The sequence below is a fragment of the Haematobia irritans genome, chromosome 3, assembly GCF_050003625.1.
Source record: "Haematobia irritans isolate KBUSLIRL chromosome 3, ASM5000362v1, whole genome shotgun sequence".
Taxonomy (NCBI): domain Eukaryota; kingdom Metazoa; phylum Arthropoda; class Insecta; order Diptera; family Muscidae; genus Haematobia; species Haematobia irritans.
In genome coordinates this window covers 42,675,234-42,694,113 of record NC_134399.1, presented here as the reverse complement: position 1 = coordinate 42,694,113, position 18,880 = coordinate 42,675,234, and positions in this window count along the sequence as shown.

The following is an 18,880-nucleotide window of genomic DNA, read 5'->3' as shown; positions in this document are numbered from 1 at the left end:
GTTAGAGACCATATACTAACACCATGTACTAAATTTCAATTGGATCGGATGAATTTCGCTCCTCCAAGAGGCTCCGGAGTTCAAATCTGGGGATCGGTTTATATGGGAGCTATATATAATTATGAACCGATATGGACCAATTTTTGCATGGTTGTTAGAGGCCGTATACTAACATCAGGTACCAAATTTCAACAGGATCGGATGAATTTTGCCCCTCCAAGAGGCTCCGGAGGTCAAATCTGGGGATCGGTTTATATGGGGGCTATATATAATTATGGACCGACATGGACCAATTTTTGCATGGGTGTTAGAGACCGTATACTAACATCAGGTACCAAATTTCAACCGGATCGGATGAATTTTGCTGCTCCGGGAGGCTCCCCAAGCCAAATTTGGGGATCGGTTTATATGGGGGCTATACGTAAACGTGGTCCGATATGGCCGATTTTCAATACCATCCGACCTACATCAATAACAACTACTTGTGCCAAGTTTCAAGTCGATAGCTTGTTTCGTTCGGAAGTTAGCGTGATTTCCACAGACGGACGGACAGCCGGACAGACGGACGGACGGACGGACATGCTTAGATCGACTCAGAATTTCACCACGACCCAGAATGTATATACTTTATGGGGTCTTAGAGCAATATTTCGATGTGTTACAAACGGAATGACAAAGTTAATATACCCCCATCCTATGGTGGAGGGTATAAAAATCGTAATATTTAACAACATCTTTCTTGGACCCATAGGTAATTCATATATAGATTTTGGTATTTTCTCTTTATATACCCACCACAATAGAATGGTAACGGGGGTATAATAAGTTTGTCCTTCCGTTTGTAACACATCGAAATGTCGATTTCCGACTATATAAAGTATATATATTCTTGATCAGGGAGAAATTCTAAGACTACACTCAAAAAAAAGTGAACTCTCTATTTCACTAAAGCCAATTTAACTTTATTTTAGTTCATGGAATTATTATGTTTGGAGAAAGTTTCCTCTACTCTAATAATTTTTTGTGTACGTTAGTTAAATTAACTAAAACCGAGGAAAAAAATATACACAAATGAAGGCCAAAGATTAACTAAATTCGTGCCTTCCGCAAAATAGTTCAATATTTCTTTAAATTTGTAATTTTTACTACAAATGCGTTCATCGTGAACTTCGTATGTCACTAAAGACATTCTTGCAATTTTGAAGTCCAATTTTTTCCTTCAAACTACCAAATTTTCTTTAACAAGTGAAAAAACTTAATTATGTCTAATAAATTTGCTTGAATTTGTCGAAAAATATATACTTATTTTTATGACATCGGCGTGATGCCAGCGTTTGTTAAACTTTTTAGATAACATTTTCTAAAAATATTCAAAATTTTCTAAAATTAACAGAAATTTTTCTTCCTGGTAGGTTCACTGTTTTTTCAGTGTATATAACCGTGTCCGTCTGTCTGTTATAATCACGCTACAGTCTTCAATAATGAAGCAATCGTGATGAAATTTTGCACAAAATCGTCTCCCGTCTACAGGCACGTCAATCTCGAAGATGGGCTATATCGGTTCAGGTTTTGATATAGTACCCATATAAACCGACCTTGGGCTTATAGAAACAGTCGTTTTTTATTCAATCTGCCTGAAATTGGAAATCTTGAGGTATTTTAGGACCATAAAGAAGTGTGTCAAAAATGGTGAGTATAGGTGTATGTTTTGGTATAGCTCCCTATAGACCAATCTCCCGATTTAACTCCTTGGGTTTCTAGAAACCGTAGTTTTCATCCGATTTGCCTGAAATTGTAAATATACTACTATTTTAGACTCACAAAAGACGTGTATCGGATTTAGTTTTTATCGGTCCATTTGGTAAGGCCTCTATATAGACCGATTTCACGTCTTGAGGGTATAGAAGGCGGGAAGTGTTCTGGTTGAACTGCTCTGCTTGGAAGAATATCTGTCATCAAACCCCTCTGAAATTTCAAAGGAAACTATAATATTTGACTCATGGTGGTGGGTATTTAAGATTCGGCCCACAAAACTTACTGCTGTATATACTTGTTTATGTGTATGTGGACTTTTGCAAATTTATCAATAATACACTTGCTAATCATCTTAACTTTAACTGTAATAACACTCCTCAAAATTTCATAATTTAGTAGAATTAGTGTACACATGATGCAAAAATACTTTTCATTAGCACAAAATTTTACACATAAGAAATTCCCCTTTGTTATAAAGAATTTTCTTTAAATTTTAATTGATGATTAAGTTGTCTCAAATATTTTCTGTTTAATTTCAAAAGAAAACTTTGTTTCTTTAAACTCGTTCCTTAGAAAAGTAAACACTACTTTCAGAGCGGGGTAAAACATAATCTGGGCCCCGACTTTAGCTCATCGTATTATTTCGTTGGTATTTGTCACAATGTACGCTCGATTTAATTACACTCTAACAAGGAGGGCTGTGGAGTCGAGCCAATTTTGCTCGACTCCGACTCCAGCATTTTTCATCAGCCTCGACTCCGACTCCGAAGTCGACTCCGGGTAATATAAATAAATCTCATTTTAATACCACCGACTTGAAGTTCTATTGTGGGGGTACCGTAAATGGATCGATATAAATTATCGTATTTAAAAAAATATATTAATTTCACATTTGATGCCAATTGAACTCTATATTTCAAAATTTAAGGCAATGTCGATCCTATGTTTAATAAGTAAAATAATGATATAAATACCCATCACAATAGGAGCAGATACTAACAGCCTTCAGTATACGAGTATGTATTTATAGACAAGTAAAGAAAGTTCAAGGTCGAACGGGGCTCATTGTATTACACCCATCAACACATTGTGCACCAAAATTATTGATACCATCTCAAATCCTTTAAATTTATTGCGAGATTTATATTCTCATATGCATGAATTTGAATCTGAACCGATTTAGACAAAATTGTATATACTTCTACAAAATCTATGTACTTAAAATTTAAATCTAACGAAACAAAATTTTTGTAAAAACCAAATTAGGAAAATCTGAATTCGGGCGGGGCCGACTATAATATACCCTGCACTACTTTGTATTTAGATCTACATTTCGATAAAATTTCAAATCCTTCAAATTTGTTGAGTGTTTTATGTTCCTATTTATGTTCCCATTAACCAATATTTAAAACTGACCCGATTTGCACAATATTTTGTCAGACTTCTACAAAATCTTGGGCACAGCTAATGCCTTGGGAACACTGTGGCGCAGGGTGTAAATATGGGAAATATTTATAATATTAATAATATTTGGGCAATTTTTCAAAAATGCAATTATGATTCATCAGTCGGTAAATATGAATTAGAGGTATAGGAAAATTTGAGTCATTTTTACAAGTTTTCGTCTAAGCCGTGAGTATCAGTGATCATCAGTAAGAAATAAAATTTTGAGAAAAGTTGCTATAGAAATAAAATTTTGAGAAAATTTGCTATAGAAAGAAAATTTGCTGTAGAAATAAAATTTTTAAATTTTATTTTTGAGAAAATTGCTATTGAAATAAAATGTTGACAAAATTTTCTATAGGAATAAAATTTTGAGAAAATTTTCTATAGAAATAAAATTGTGACAAAATTTTCTATAGAAATAAAATTTCGACCAAAACATCTATAGAAAGAAAATGTTGACAAAATTTTTGATAAAAATAATATAGATTTTTGCAAAATTTTCTATAGAAATAAAATTTTGACAAAATTTTCTATAGAAATAAAATTTCGACCAAAATATCTATAGAAATAAAATTTTGACAAAGTTTTCTATAGAAACAAAAATTTTACAAAATTTTCTGTACAAATAAAGTTTTGACAAAATTTTCTACAGAAATAAAATTTTGACTCAATTTTTTATAGAAAAAAAATTTGAGGAAAATTTCTATAGAAATAAAATTTTCTATATAAATAAAGAAAGAATTTTCTGCCAATATTCGACATATGTATACAGTTATATGGTCTTAATATAAAATTAAAACAAGTTAGAAAAATCTAAAGTCGGGCAAGGCCGACTATATTCAAATTTTAAATTGGGAGCTATATAGAGGTTTACATTCCCATATACAAATATTTACATCAGAACCGATTTGGAGAAACATTTGTAAACTTCTACAAAGTCTCTAGACTTCAAATTTAAATCAGCTAACGCCCGGAAACGAAACACGATTAAGTAAAAAAATATGGGAAGTATAAAGCTGAAGTCATTTTATTTATTGCACAAAAGTATATTTATGATTTATCCGGCGATACACATGTATTAGAGGTATATGAAAATTTGAGGAATTTTTATTTTTGCTCCTTAGCAGTGGTGATTTCACAAGGATATTGACTAAATTTCACTAAGATAGGTGGTCAATTGTGGGGTTTGTGACAATATCTGGCCACATCGAGTGATATTTAGGCAAGCGAAACCTTATCAAAATCTTCTGTGTAAAGTATGGGGACATCTTCGCTGACGTTGTGCCATTTTTGCTTAAATCGGAAGAATATATGGCGCTTCAACTAAATCTGAACATATTTGGACAAAATTTGACACATTTAGATAGAATTTTAAAATAAAATCAGTTCCGTTGAAATTGGTATAAAATTTTTTTTTCTACCATATTTCCCCAAATCAGGCGTATGTATGGGACAGCGTTGCCAGAATTGTTTCACCAAAACCCGCTAGATTTGCCCAAAAAAAATAGCTAAAAAAGCTAAAAAATATTTAAAAACAGGTATATACGGCCGTAAGTTCGGCTAGGCCGAAGCTTATGTACCCTCCACCATGGATTGCGTAAAAACTTCTACTGAAGACTGTCATCCACAATCGAATTACTTGGGTTGCGGTAACACTTGCCGATGGCAAGGTATCTTAAAATTTCCTAACACCGTAATACATACCACATAGTCCATACGTGGTATATATTAAGCTATAAAAGGGCGATTAGATACTTATATAATTAAGTTTAAAGTTTCTATAGAAATAAAATTTTGACAAAATAAACTTTTGACATTTTCTATAAAAGTAAAATTTGGAAAAAAAATTTTATAGAAATAAAAATTTTAAAAAATTTTCTATAGAAATAACATTTCTAAAAAATTTTCTATAGAAATAAAATTTTGACAAAATTTTCTATAGAAATAAAATTTTGACAAAATGTTCTATAGAAATAAAATTTTGACAAAATTTTCTTTAGAAATAAAATTTTGAAAAAGTTTTCTATAGAAATAAAATTTTGACAAAATTTTCTATAGAAATAAAATTTTAACAAAATTTTCTATAGAATAAACATTTTGACAATGTTTTCTATAAAAATAAAATTTTGGTAGATTATTTTTGGCTCGAGTGGCAACCATTAATATGAACCGATATGGACCAATATTGATCGGCTATATATAACTATAACGATCCATATCGTATCCATATATATAACTATAGACCGATATGGACCAATTTTGGCATGTATATTAGCGGCCTTATACTAACACCACGTTGCAAATTTCAACCGGATCGGATGAATTTTTCTCCTCCAAGAGGCTCCGGAGATCAAATCTGGGGAACGGTTTATATGGGGGCTATATATAATTATGGACCGATATGGACCAATTCTTGCGTGTTTGTTAGAGACCACATTCTAACACCATGTTCCCAATTTCAACCGGATCGGATGAATTTTGCTCCTCCAAGAGGCTCCGGAGGACAAATCTGGGGATCGATTAATATGGGGGCTATATATAATTATGGACCGATATGGACCAATTTTTGTATGATCATTAGAGAACATATACCAACACCATGTACCAAATTTCAGCCGGATCGGATGAAATTTTCGTTTCTTAGAGGCTCCGCAAGCCAAATCGGGGGATCGGTTTATATGGGACCGATGTGGACCAATTTTTGCATGGTCATTAGAGAACATATACCAATACCATGTACCAAATTTCAGCCAGATCGGATGAAATTTGCTTCTCTTAGAGGCTCCGCAAGTCATATCTGGGGATCGGTTTATATGGGGGCTATATATAATTATGGACCGATATGGACCAATTTTTGCGTGGTTGTTAAAGACCATATACTAACACAATGTACCAAATTTCAGCCGGATCGGATAAAATTTGCTTCTCTTAAAGGGTGATACGGTCAAAATTTGGTCAACGGAAAACGCGTGTAAATCGGTGAAATCTTTTATTTAAAAAATCAAATTAAATTTCTTTTTCAAGTTCAATTAGTATAAAATTCAGGAAAAATATTCAGTTAGGCTTTCGCTTGACACCTGCCATCAGATTTTGTACAGCCACCTTGTCCACCTTCTTCGCCGCAGAAAGCCAGTTTGCCTTGAACTGCTGCTCGTCCTTAGCAGTTTTTTTGGTCTTCTTTAGGTTCCGCTTGACAATATCCCAGTATTTCTCAATTGGGCGGAGCTCTGGCGTGTTGAGAGGGTTCTTGTCCTTAGGAACCACCTGAACGTTGTTGGCGTCGTACCACTCTATGGCCTTTTTACCGTAATGGCAAGATGCTAAATCCGGCCAAAACAGTACGGAACAACCGTGTTTCTTCAGGAAAGGCAGCAGACGTTTATTCAAATACTCTTTCACGTAAGTTTCTTGGTTGACAGTCCCGGAAGCTATGAAAATGCTGCTTTTCAAGCCACAGGTACAGATGGCTTGCCAAACCAGATATTTCTTTGCGAACTTTGACAGTTTTATGTGCTTGAAAATATCTGCTACCTTTCCCCTTCCTTTTGCCGTATAAAACTCCTGTCCCGGAAGCTGCTTGTAGTCGGCTTTGACGTAGGTTTCGTCGTCCATTACCACGCAGTCAAACTTCGTCACCATCGTCGTGTACAGCCTCCGGGATCGCGCTTTGGTCGTCGTATTTTGTTTATCATCGCGATTTGGAGTCACTACCTTCTTGTAAGTCGATAGTCCGGCTCGTTTTTTGGCTCGATGCACGGTTGTATACGATACACCCAGCTTATTTGCGGCATCTCGGAGAGAGAGGTTAGGGTTTCGCTTGAAACTACCGGCAACTCTCTTTGTCGTCTCAGCGGCTTCCGGTTTTCGATTTCCCCCCGATCCAGACTTCCTGGCAGTCGACAAACGTTCCCCAAAACACTTTAATTACATTTGTAACGGTTGATTTGGCAACTTTTAGCGATTTTGCCAGCTTTGCGTGCGAGTAGCTCGGATTTTCGCGATGCGCGAGCAAAATTTTGATACGCTGCTCTTCTTGCTTGGACGGCATTTTGACAACTGAAGAGTGAATTCCAAAATCAAAACAGGAGCAACATTCTACACACACACCTTCAAAATGTGGGGTGTTCAGGTTTTTTAAATGCAAAATTGAAAGAAATACGTCAAGTTTATATTGGCCAAATTTTTACCTTATCACCGTATCACTTTAGAGGCTCCGAAAACCAAATCGGGGGATCGGGGCTATATATAATTATGGACCGATGTAGACCAATTTTTGTATGGCTGTTAGAGACCACATACTAACACCATGTACCAAATTTCTGCCGGGACGGATGAATCAAAAGTCAAATTTTTGATTGAAATTGAACAAACTTAAAGGCTTTATTTCACTTAAAATGCATATTATTTTAATTGTATTCATTTTAATTCTACTTCTGTGAGACTGCAACATATGGGTTACTATCACAAATTTTTACTGGAAGTCCGTCGTTTACATTTCCCAGTAAAAATTTGCAATTATCAGATGGTTAATCATCAACTAATCCAATGTTTCACAATGTGCACAATTTCACATAGAAGTGCATTAGAAAATATCAATATATTTCGGTTTAAATGGTTTAAAACCTCTGACTTAATGATAAATTCGCGAACGCGTACACTTCTTCTAATTTTACCCAAGAGAATAAAACCCGTTCATACTGTCTTGCAAGTTTATACTGAATAACTTTTATTGGAAAATTACCCAAACAAATTAATTATTTTTTACATACACGGAAAAAAGGCATGTCCGGTTCCAAAGATTTTGTACACTAATGATTTTGGTATTGATTCGGAGTCAAATTTGAATTTATTCGTTTTTCATTTTTTTCTTCAGGAATGTTGAATAATTTTTGAACGCTTTTTTGGTTTGTGGTCAAGATACAAAAACTGGAAGCCACCGTGGTGCAATGGTTAGCATGCCCGCCTTGCATACACAAGGTCGTGGGTTCGATTCCTGCTTCGACCGAACACTAAAAAGTTTTTCAGCGGTGGATTATCCCACCTCAGTAATGCTGGTGATTTCACTGCAATGTGGAACGCCGTTCGGACTCGGCTATAAAAAGGAGGTCTCTTGTCATTGAGCTTAACATGTAATCGAGCAGCACTCAGTAATAAGAGAGAAGTTCACCAATGTGGTATCACAATGGACTGAATAGTCTAAGTGAGCCTGATACATCGGGCTGCCAGCTAACCTAACCTAAGATACAAAAACTACGCAAATTTAAAGACTATTTCATTAATTTTAAGAATTTTTTAGAATTGACCCTAGCCTTCTTTAACAGAAAAAAAGTGTCTCGTAAATTTAAGAAGATTTTTACAATAATTTATTACAAGAATTTTCCAGAATTTTAGTTCATTTTTCGTATCTTTAAAGAAAATTAACTACTTGAAAGGAAATTTTACAAATTTTAAGTAGCAATCGTTTAGTTCATAGACTACAAAATACGATGGAAATTTCCTTAAAAATTTTCTTAACTGGTAGTTAAAAATTCTTTCGTCATACTATAAAACTACTTATGAAATGTAAAATACTTTCTAAATAATAAGTGTAATTTACTATAAAGAGTTTTTGTATGCGAAAATATTTTTTTACGAAAATTGAACTTGAAAGCGGATAGCAATTTCTTACTGGCAATTCCTATAGTTAATAATAGTTGGTAAAACATTTCTCAATGAAATATTTTTAGTTCACATGTAATTAAATTTATAGACATTTTCGTCAAAAATGGGTAGATATCATTTCATGAAGTTTTTGCTAATATTAAGTTAAACGTTTCATTGTTCTTATACTGATATGCATTTAAGAGTATTGTTTTTGGAGTAAATTGTGGACAGATGCGATGAACTAATGCGTAGTACAGAGATCTTTCTCGTCAGAGTGGAATATGTTTAATGTAAAGACGATGTTACTTGAAATTTTTTTGAGAGTGAGAGCATGCAATGCAATAATGAGAAATGGTAGCGAGTGATGGGGATGTTGTGTATATCTGAGCGTGGGGTTGTTTTTATTTTTGTTCTTTCAGTGGTTTGTGTGTGTTTATTATTCGCGAATGGTTTATTTGTCTGGATGAGGTGTTGTTTGTTGTAGAAATGTTTTGTTTTGGTTTTGTTTGGCATGCTTCAGTTGTATAGTTGGCGTTGGCGTGGGCTGTTGCACCTTTTTAGCAAGTATGTAACAAGGGAATATAAAGGTATGGAATATTTTGGTTTTTTTTAGACATATATTGGTGTTTTTTTATTAAAACTTTTAAATAAAAGTTATTAATATTTTAGCGATGAGGTGTACAATGGCGAAGTGATGATCGGTAGCTTAGAAAAAAGTTATTAAGAATGTTCAATATTTAGGAAAAAATGCTGAAATGGAAAATATATTGAAATTGTTCTATCTAATTTAATTTTTATTATTCAATGTAAAAAATAAATATTCAATTTCAGAGTAACTCCAGATGAATTTGGAAAATTGTTTGTTACACCTCCGCGTATAGTTTAATCATAAATAGGTAAGTGTTCTTTTTTCAATGTGGTTTTCTTTTAAAAAATAATATTCTCTATGAATATTGTTATTTGCTAATTATTATTATTATTTTTTTTACCAGTTTAATGATTTTCTTTGTTGTAAAAAAATATTTAATTTAAGAGCAACCCCAGATGGATTCGGGCAAATTTTTATATTTCTCCTCAGCGTATAATTTAATAGAGAAGTGGTAAGTTTTCTTTTAATAATTGGCTTTCTTTTCACTAGAATATTTACGTTTTTATGACCTTTTTATTATCAAAAATACAGGTTTTTAATATCTTATTTTAGTATTACTTTAATCAAATATTTTTGGAAACCAATTTAATATTTTTAATGTAGAAAACAAATATTTAATTTCAGAATAACAATTTGGAAACATTTTTATGAATTGACAAGCTTTCTTTAACATTATTTTAACCAGAATATTTATTTTTTTATGCATATTATTTCTTTAATTAGGTTTTTTGCAAACCAATTTAATGTTCTTTATTTAATGTAAAAAATAAATATTTAATGTCAGAGTAACTCCAAATGAATTTCGATAACTTTTTAAACTCAGCGTACAATGTAATAGAGAATTGGTAGGTTTTATATTAAAACTTTGGCTTTCTTTTAACAAGAATATTTAGTGTATTTTGGCCTTCACATCGATAACAACACAATTTTATGAGTTAATATATTACTTAATTCATTATTTCTCTAATTGTTTCAGGTACAAATTTTATGAGGTACGTTTATCTAAGAAAAGTTGAATTCCTTACACCATTTAATAAAATGCCCCCAAATATGGTAAGTTACAAGCTAATTTAAAGAGCTAAAAAATTATATTTTATTACCTGTTAATTTTTAAAAATTTTCATTATTCCTTCCATTTTTTTCAGCAAGATATGTGAAAAATATACTTACGATGAATAAAAAACTAAGGAAAAGTCAAAATGTCCAAAAAGCGAGTTAAAATAAACTACTTTCTTGTTCCACGTGGTCATAATTTTTATTCACAAAAACATTGTATTAAGAACTTTCATCATAAGTTGTTATAATTAAGTACATTTGCTTAAAGAAAGTTTAATTTTATTGTATGAAAATTTTCATAATAGTAAAACGGTTTGTTGTTCCTTTAATTATTTAATTTCTCTGTACTGCGGAATGATTGATTTAAAAATAGTTTAGTCGTCGACATTTTAAAGAGACTGTTAACCAATTTTTATTATCGGGTTTCCCAAAAAATAAGCAAGTAAACCTAAATAATACTGACTTTTTAACTTGGTGGGGTTATATAAATCTGATGGTGTTGTAAAAATGAACTAAAATACAATGTTATAGATGAACTAAAATTTAAGAGAATTATAAACTAGACAAGTTGAAAAAAATCTTAAGGGCTAAATCATGGTCAATATTACTACAGTTTAGTTCATTTTGCAATGGAAAAGGGTTCACTGTTTTTTCAGTGTTCATGTAAAAGAAGGACAAAAACAAGGAAAAGAGTTTATATAAGAGAAATTCACAAATGCTATTATAACCAAAATTCGCGTTTGTATTTTAAAGACATGAAATCTTTGGTCTCAGTGTACAAAGCAATTCATATCTACTAATTTAATTCAGTAATATCATAATAACTTTAGAATATTATAATAGCTTAAAAAGGATAAACAAGTCAAATGCTAATATTCCTAATAATTTAGTGACAGTTTATCTAAGGAATCTGTATCTACCATTAGATTTAAAGTTTACGATAACTTTTATGAATATGAGGAAAAAACTTTACAACAAAGTGTATTTGATGCAAAAAATGCCGCATAATGGCTTTGAAAGATGTTGAAAACCTTATTCTGACAGCAAGGCTTAGATAAAAACGCCGTTTTATCCATATTTCAATAGAAACATGTCGAAAATAAAAAGCCAAAAAGCTAAAAAGGTCATGAAAAAAGCCAGAAGAAAGCTAAATGCATTTTTTCCCCGCTAAACGACTTCAAAAAAAAGCCAAATCTAGCGGGAAAATAGCTAAATTGACAATGCTGATATGGGAGCTATATCGAAATCTATACCAGTGTGAGCTAAACTACTCTCAGGGCAAAATTTCGAGTAAATCGAAATGAGAATTGGTCTGCGTTAGTTATATAAGTCTAAATCGGGCGAAAGATGTATATGGGTGTTATATCTAAATCTGAACCGATTTCAAAGAAAATTAGCATTAACCATCCATTGTACTCTTTGTGCAACATTTGAAGGAAATAAAGGTAAAATTCTGGCCTATAAGGCTAACTAAATCAATATCGGGTGAAAGATGGAGCTATATAAAAATCTGAACCGATTTTAACCAAATTTGGCATGCATAGTTATAATACTAATTCTACTCCCTGTGCATAGCCCCCACATAAATCGGACTAAAACCTTGGTCCCTATGGTCGCATGAGTCTAAATCGGGCGAAAGATATATATGGGAGCTAAATCTAAATCTGAGCCGATTTCAATCAAATTTAGCAAGGATTGATAGAAAATCAATTATACTCTCTGTGAAAAATTGTACGTGAATCAGTTTTAAAATTTGGCCTCCACGGTCATATGAGTCTAAATCGGGCGAAAGATATATATATGAGAGCTATATCTAAATCTGATCCGAATTCAACCATATTTAGCAAGCATTGGTAGAATTTCAATTACATTCCGTAATTGGAAGTTGCTTTGCATTTACAGTCATACCGTACATTGATCGAATGAATAACGCAATGGGAACTAATTTGCGTAAAAACTTTTTAGTTACAAAAATGTGAAGATTAGTTTAGCCGGAGTAAGAGTCGAGCAAAATGTTTACGACTCCAACTGCGGCTCCACAGCCCTGCTACCAAGATTGAATTAAATTGGAAATAAGTGAGTTATAGCTGACCATGTAATGTCACTCATTCCTAAGCAAAAAGACCTTTCATACGCCACACTATTGGTTGGAATTGAAATACAAAGATGATACCCATTGTATTCAATAACCACATTAATTTTGGTGTGCATTGAAAATATTTTTTTTATGCTTTTCGAAAATTAGGACACATGTAGCACCTATCGTCATAAAATCATGTGTATAGATGAACGACTATTTTTCAGTATGGAAAAAAATGAAGTGCCCCAAAACCATCAAGTTCATCTTGCAAAACCAACAATGTGGAATTGGGTTAGGTGTTGTCTACAAATACCATACTGACTGGGACACGTATATTTACAAAAGATTCGTACTTCATTCAAATTTAAAAAAGCATGAGGCTTTCACGTGCAACTGAAAAAGCCGGATGCAGGAAATGAGGAGAGAAATGCGATTTAAAAGTCAACTCGCACACTGCTACATAAGAGGAGGAAGGAAACAAATGTCCCTATAATTTTATATGGAAATGTATGGTGATGGCATTAGCTAGGATGCAAAGAATTGGAACTGCCTGTATCGTTTAGCATTCAGAAGTGTGGTATACTTATTTGAATCTGCATATATATCTCATTCTTTTCTTTGAGGATAGGGTGTGAATCATTAAAGCTGAAATATGCAGTGCAAAGATATTATGTCGGATATTGCAATTATAAATCGAATGGTATATATATATGTTTAGAAATCGCACATTCCTAACAAATGTTGCAAGACCATAAACATCATATAATAATTTTTGAACGATTTTAACGATAATTAAAAAATATGGCTGAATTACCTTGGCAAAATCCGAAATTATTATTCCAACCAGTTACACCGAATGTGAAAGTACTACACTTAAAAAAGTAAAGCAAATTTACCTTTAATTTAGTTCGTGGAATTATTGTTTGGAAGAAGTTTCCTCTGATCTAATAATTTTTTGCGTACGTTAGTTGAATTAACTAACAATACACGCACAGAAAAAATATGTTTGGACATGGTTGCCGCATACATTTAATGCTTAACTACACTGAAAAAAATATTGTCGTGAGGTCAAAGATTTCATGTCTTTAAAATATGAATACAAATTTTGCTTAGCATAGAAGACGCATTTCTCTAAAATAAAGTTATTTTCCTTGTCCAAAAGTCGATAAACTTTTCAATGAAGTCGTATTGTCCTTATAATTAAGTGATTTGACTTAAAAATGGGTATCTTAACATGAAAGAAAAAATTTATAGGCTAAGGTCAACTTGACTTTAATAATTCAGAAAAATTCTTTAAATTTAATGACATTGTCTTTAAATTTGTTGTCTTTTTGCATCTTGACTACAAAGCAAAAAATCGTTCAAATATAGGACATGTTTTTCAAAACTTTATTTTAAAGAAGTTTTTTACTTCAAACATAGCATAGTTTCTACTGGAAGTCGAGTCCTAATTTGGAAAATAAAGTTGCCGTTAACTCGTTTTTAAAGGACTTTGATAGCATATGAAGAAAAAAACTGAGAAAGCGAAAAATTAAAATTTGCTTCCTAGAAGCAAGTACACAAAACCTAAATTTAAAAGAGAATTGTGTCTTAAAAGTATCCTTATTTGTATTCTCCGCTTCTTTGGCTCGGAATCAATACCAAATTTTTTAAAGTAAAGACAAAATCTTTGGAACCGAGTATGCTTTTTTTTCAGTGTATAGTATGTAATTGTCGCGAAAACCATGAATTTTGTTTTTATAAAAATAATTTTCGAGCGGAGACAAATACAGTATGTCAAGAAAGTCTTTTGACATTGCCAAATATTTCAAATTCTAGAAATAAATGAAATATTAAATATTTTATTAAATTTTTAATTCTGTGTACGTATGTATACTTTGAAAATACATAATAAAATATTTTTTTAAAATTTCATTATATTTAATTTTGGAACAAAACATAATTTTTATCCCATTGTCAAAACACTTTCTTGACAAACTGTATATGTTGGCAATAAGCATTTAAATGGTTCTCAAATGCCGCAAACATGTTATATTATTTAAATGATAGAATTTGTGACCATTACATGCTCGGGAAAATCATGTACCTGTCCATTCAATTTTTTTACTTTTTTGCAGAGAAAAAAGTATTTTTATAGGTTAGGTATAGACATGTCTAGAACCATTACATGGCCACAAAGACCATGTATATTTTTTCGTGACCATTTAATTTTTGCAGAGAAAATAATTTTATAAAAACATTGAGTAGGTACACACGATTTTCATTTTGCGCGTCAGTCGCGTGTTGATTGTTGCTTGTAATGGACGGAAAATACGGATTTAATGTGTTTTGTGTTAATTTATTTATTCAGAAGAGGCACGTGGTTTTATGTGAACACAAAAAAGGAAAGTGTAATTGAAAAGAAAAAAATTACCTGGTTTTTGTTCTGCATTTTGCTTATAGTATAATTTATTTTTATTTGCAGTTACATGTTGCCGGCATTTTTAAATTTGATGGGCACGAAGTAAATATGGAACGATTACTTATTGTTGAAATTGAACCAAAAGAGAGTGTGTAAAAATATGCGATGTTTGCTTGCACGACATTATAAATACAAATAAACAATGAATTAGTTTATAAATAATTAAAACAAATAAATAAAGTTAATTTTGTGTTTTCTTTTCTCAAGTGGCGTCCTTTTTTCGACGACGAAAAAAGTTTTTACATAAAGATCAAAACATTTTAGGTAGGACCATGTTCTTTTAACTGGAAGAAAAACATTTTTGACGAATACCATAACATTTTAGATCGTGACCATCGTCTTTTAATGGAAACAAAATTATTTTTATCAATATAATAACATTTTAGATGAGGACAATTTTATTTTTCTTAGAACCATGTTCACTAAGCCAACATGGTTGCAGGTGAAACTGTTACATGGTCGCCGCAAAAATAGCTCCTATCATATTATTTTGCTCTTCGAATATTATTGTGACAATCATGTTTCTTCTCTGCGTGTAGGAAATATTATACACAAATGAAGCATGAAGATTTACTAAATTCGTCCTTCTCACAAAACAGTTCTATTATTTCTTTAAATTTGTAAATTTTACTACAAAATATAGAATCCCGGGATTTTCCGGGATTTTTTCGGGACCCCGAAATTTTCGGGATTTTTTAAATATTTTTTGCAATAACAATCAACAGCGTCAAAAAATTGTTGTAATTCAATTTTATTAACAAAAAACTAACAAAAGAACATAAGAGTTAATTAAAACCCAATTACAAATTGCTATCATACTTAACGAACACTTAGTCCAACTGAACAATATGAAGAAAAGAAAAACAAAATGAGGACAAAAATAAATTAAAACCCAATTTCATATCGCTATCTTACTCAGCAACACATTTTAAGGACTTTGATTAGATTAGGTCTATTTTCGTACACTGTACTTTTTTGTACTATTTTGTACTTCACCGTTTTAAGTAACTTCTTAAAAATATCAAAGCATACAAATTTTTATCAAATAAACACGATCTTCCCATATTCTCAACGAACCTTTTATCATTGCTTTTTATTTTATGTGGAACAAATTCTATTTCACGTGAACTCATTGTTCAAAGGAGGACCATATCGTTTAGTTCTATTTTTGATGAAATTGTGCCTTTTATAGTATACCTCATGTATAGTACATTCTTACTCAAGGCGTACCATAAATTTTTATTAACTCAATTTGTCGGGTATGAAATCTAAGAGCCGTTTGCACTGAATGAAGACTCCAATTTATTAATAAATAAAGCTAAACAGCCACCAATTAACCAAATTGGAATTAGTTTTTCGGGATCCCGAAAAATCTCGGGATTCAAAATAAAAAATCCCGGGATTCGGGATTAATCCCGTCCCGAAAATCCCGGGATTTCCCAAAACCTTTCCAAAAATTTACTTCCATCATTTGTCCGTTTTCTACATCATCATACCTTTAGCGCCAGATAAGATCTCTTGCTGGTAATTGGCAATCGAACCAAGTTAGAACTATTGAGTTAAATGGCAACACTATCTCAGATTCTAATATCATATCATCCGCATTTGCCCAACATTGGTCCTCTATTTCTGCAGAATTTTGTAATGAAAAGACCAACTTTGTGTTTTCTTGTGGGCCATCTACACCGAAAAACAAGTAAGTAAAGTAGAAAGTCGGGCGGGCTGACTATATCATACCCTAAACCACCACTACAGAATTAGTAATCATGTGGGGTAACAGCATTTGTGGGGTAACATATAGGTCTGGGAGATAAACCGCAGTTGCATATTTAAGAAAATTAAGGGGTACATGTCTATGGGTGCTTTGTGTCAATCTGACTATAGCTCATAGTCAATGTTGGGAGCCACCGTGGTGCAATGGTTAGCATGCCCGCCTTGCATACACAAGGTCGTGGGTTCGATTCCTGCTACGACCGAACACCAAAAAGTTTTTCAGCGGTGGATTATCCCACCTCAGTAATGCTGGTGACATTTCTGAGGGTTTCAAAGCTTCTCTAAGTGGTTTCACTGCAATGTGGAACGCCGTTCGGACTCGGCTATAAAAAGGAGGTCCCTTGTCATTGAGCTTAACATGGAATCGGGCAGCACTCAGTGATAAGAGAGAAGTTCACCAATGTGGTATCACAATGGACTGAATAGTCTAAGTGAGCCTGATAGATCGGGCTGCCACATAACCTAACCTAACCATAGTCAATGTTGCCAGGGAAAATGTTCGGTTTACCCTACATGGACAAAAAAAGTTCCCTACTTTCCCATACATTCCCAAACAATTTTTTCGTTAAGTGTAAAAAATTTTACAAAACAAAAATGGTTCTAAGTACTTTATTACCTTAAAACATGAATACGAAACGTATATAACTTAGAATATAAATTTGTATTACCACCACGGTTGCCACATTTGGTAGAATTCTACCCAAATTAGTAATCTTTTTTGTTAAATCTCTATAAAAATAAAATTTTGGAAAAAGTTTCTTTAAACAAATTTTTGTGAGAAATTTTTCTATAGAAATAAAATTTTGACAATAAATTCTATAGAAATAAATTTTTGAGAAAAAATTCCAGTGAAATAAAATTTTGAGAAAATATTTTATAGAAATAATATTTTGAAAAAAATTCTATAGAAATACAATTTTGACAAAATGTTCTATAGAAATAAAATGTTGACAAAATCTTCTACAGGAATAAAGTTTACCACAGATCAAGCCTTGCCGGCTTCTAATTTCCTCCTCTAGAGCCACCAAAATGTAAAGGAACACTGGCTGTGTTGATATTGCACCTACGGAGTTAGTATGCCACTAATATTGAGCCCATTATTAAAAAAGAGAAATCGTTAAATTAGTGTGGGTAATAAATACAAATTTGTAAAAATCGAGCAATATTCTTATGTAAGAGCTACAAGTACGTATAAGTACGATCGGCTAGTACATCAAATTTTGAAATTTGAGTAACATTGGTTAATAAATAAGAGTACTATGGCCAAATTTGGGAAAATCGAGCGATGCATATATATGGAAGCTATATCTAAATCTGAATCAATTTGCATAATATTTTGCGGGTTTGATTAATACCACAAAAGGTTATCTTGTGCAAGATTTGAGTAAGATCAGTGAAGAAATGAGGCCTGTATGGTCAAACATAAAGTTATTAGGGGCGAATTTTTCAAAATCGGGTGATACATATATGGGAGCTATATCTACATGTGAACCGATTTCGTTTAATTTTGCACATATAGTTAGTACTATAGAGGGCTGGACCTAGCCAAATTTTAGTAAGATCGGTTAATAAATAAGGGTTCTATGGCCAAATTTGGGAAAATCGGGCTATACATATATATGGGAGCTATATCTAAATCTGAACCGATTTCGATGATTTTTTGCACATATAGTTAGTGCTATAGAAGACTACATTTAGTCAAATTTGGGTAAGATCGGTTGATAAATATGGGTTTTATAGCAAAATTTAGAAAAATCGGGCGGTACATATATATATAGAAGATTATATTTAGCCAACTTTGAGTAAGATCGGTTGATAAATAAAGGTTTTGTGGCCAAATTTGGGAAAATCGGGCGATACATATATATGAGAGCTATATCTAAATCTGAACCGATTTGGATGAAATTTTGCAGACTTGAAGGGCGATGGAAAAGATTACCTTTTGCCGAATTTGGTGACGATCCGTTTGAAAAAACGCGCAACTTGACCCCATTTGTCGAAATCGGGCGATACATAT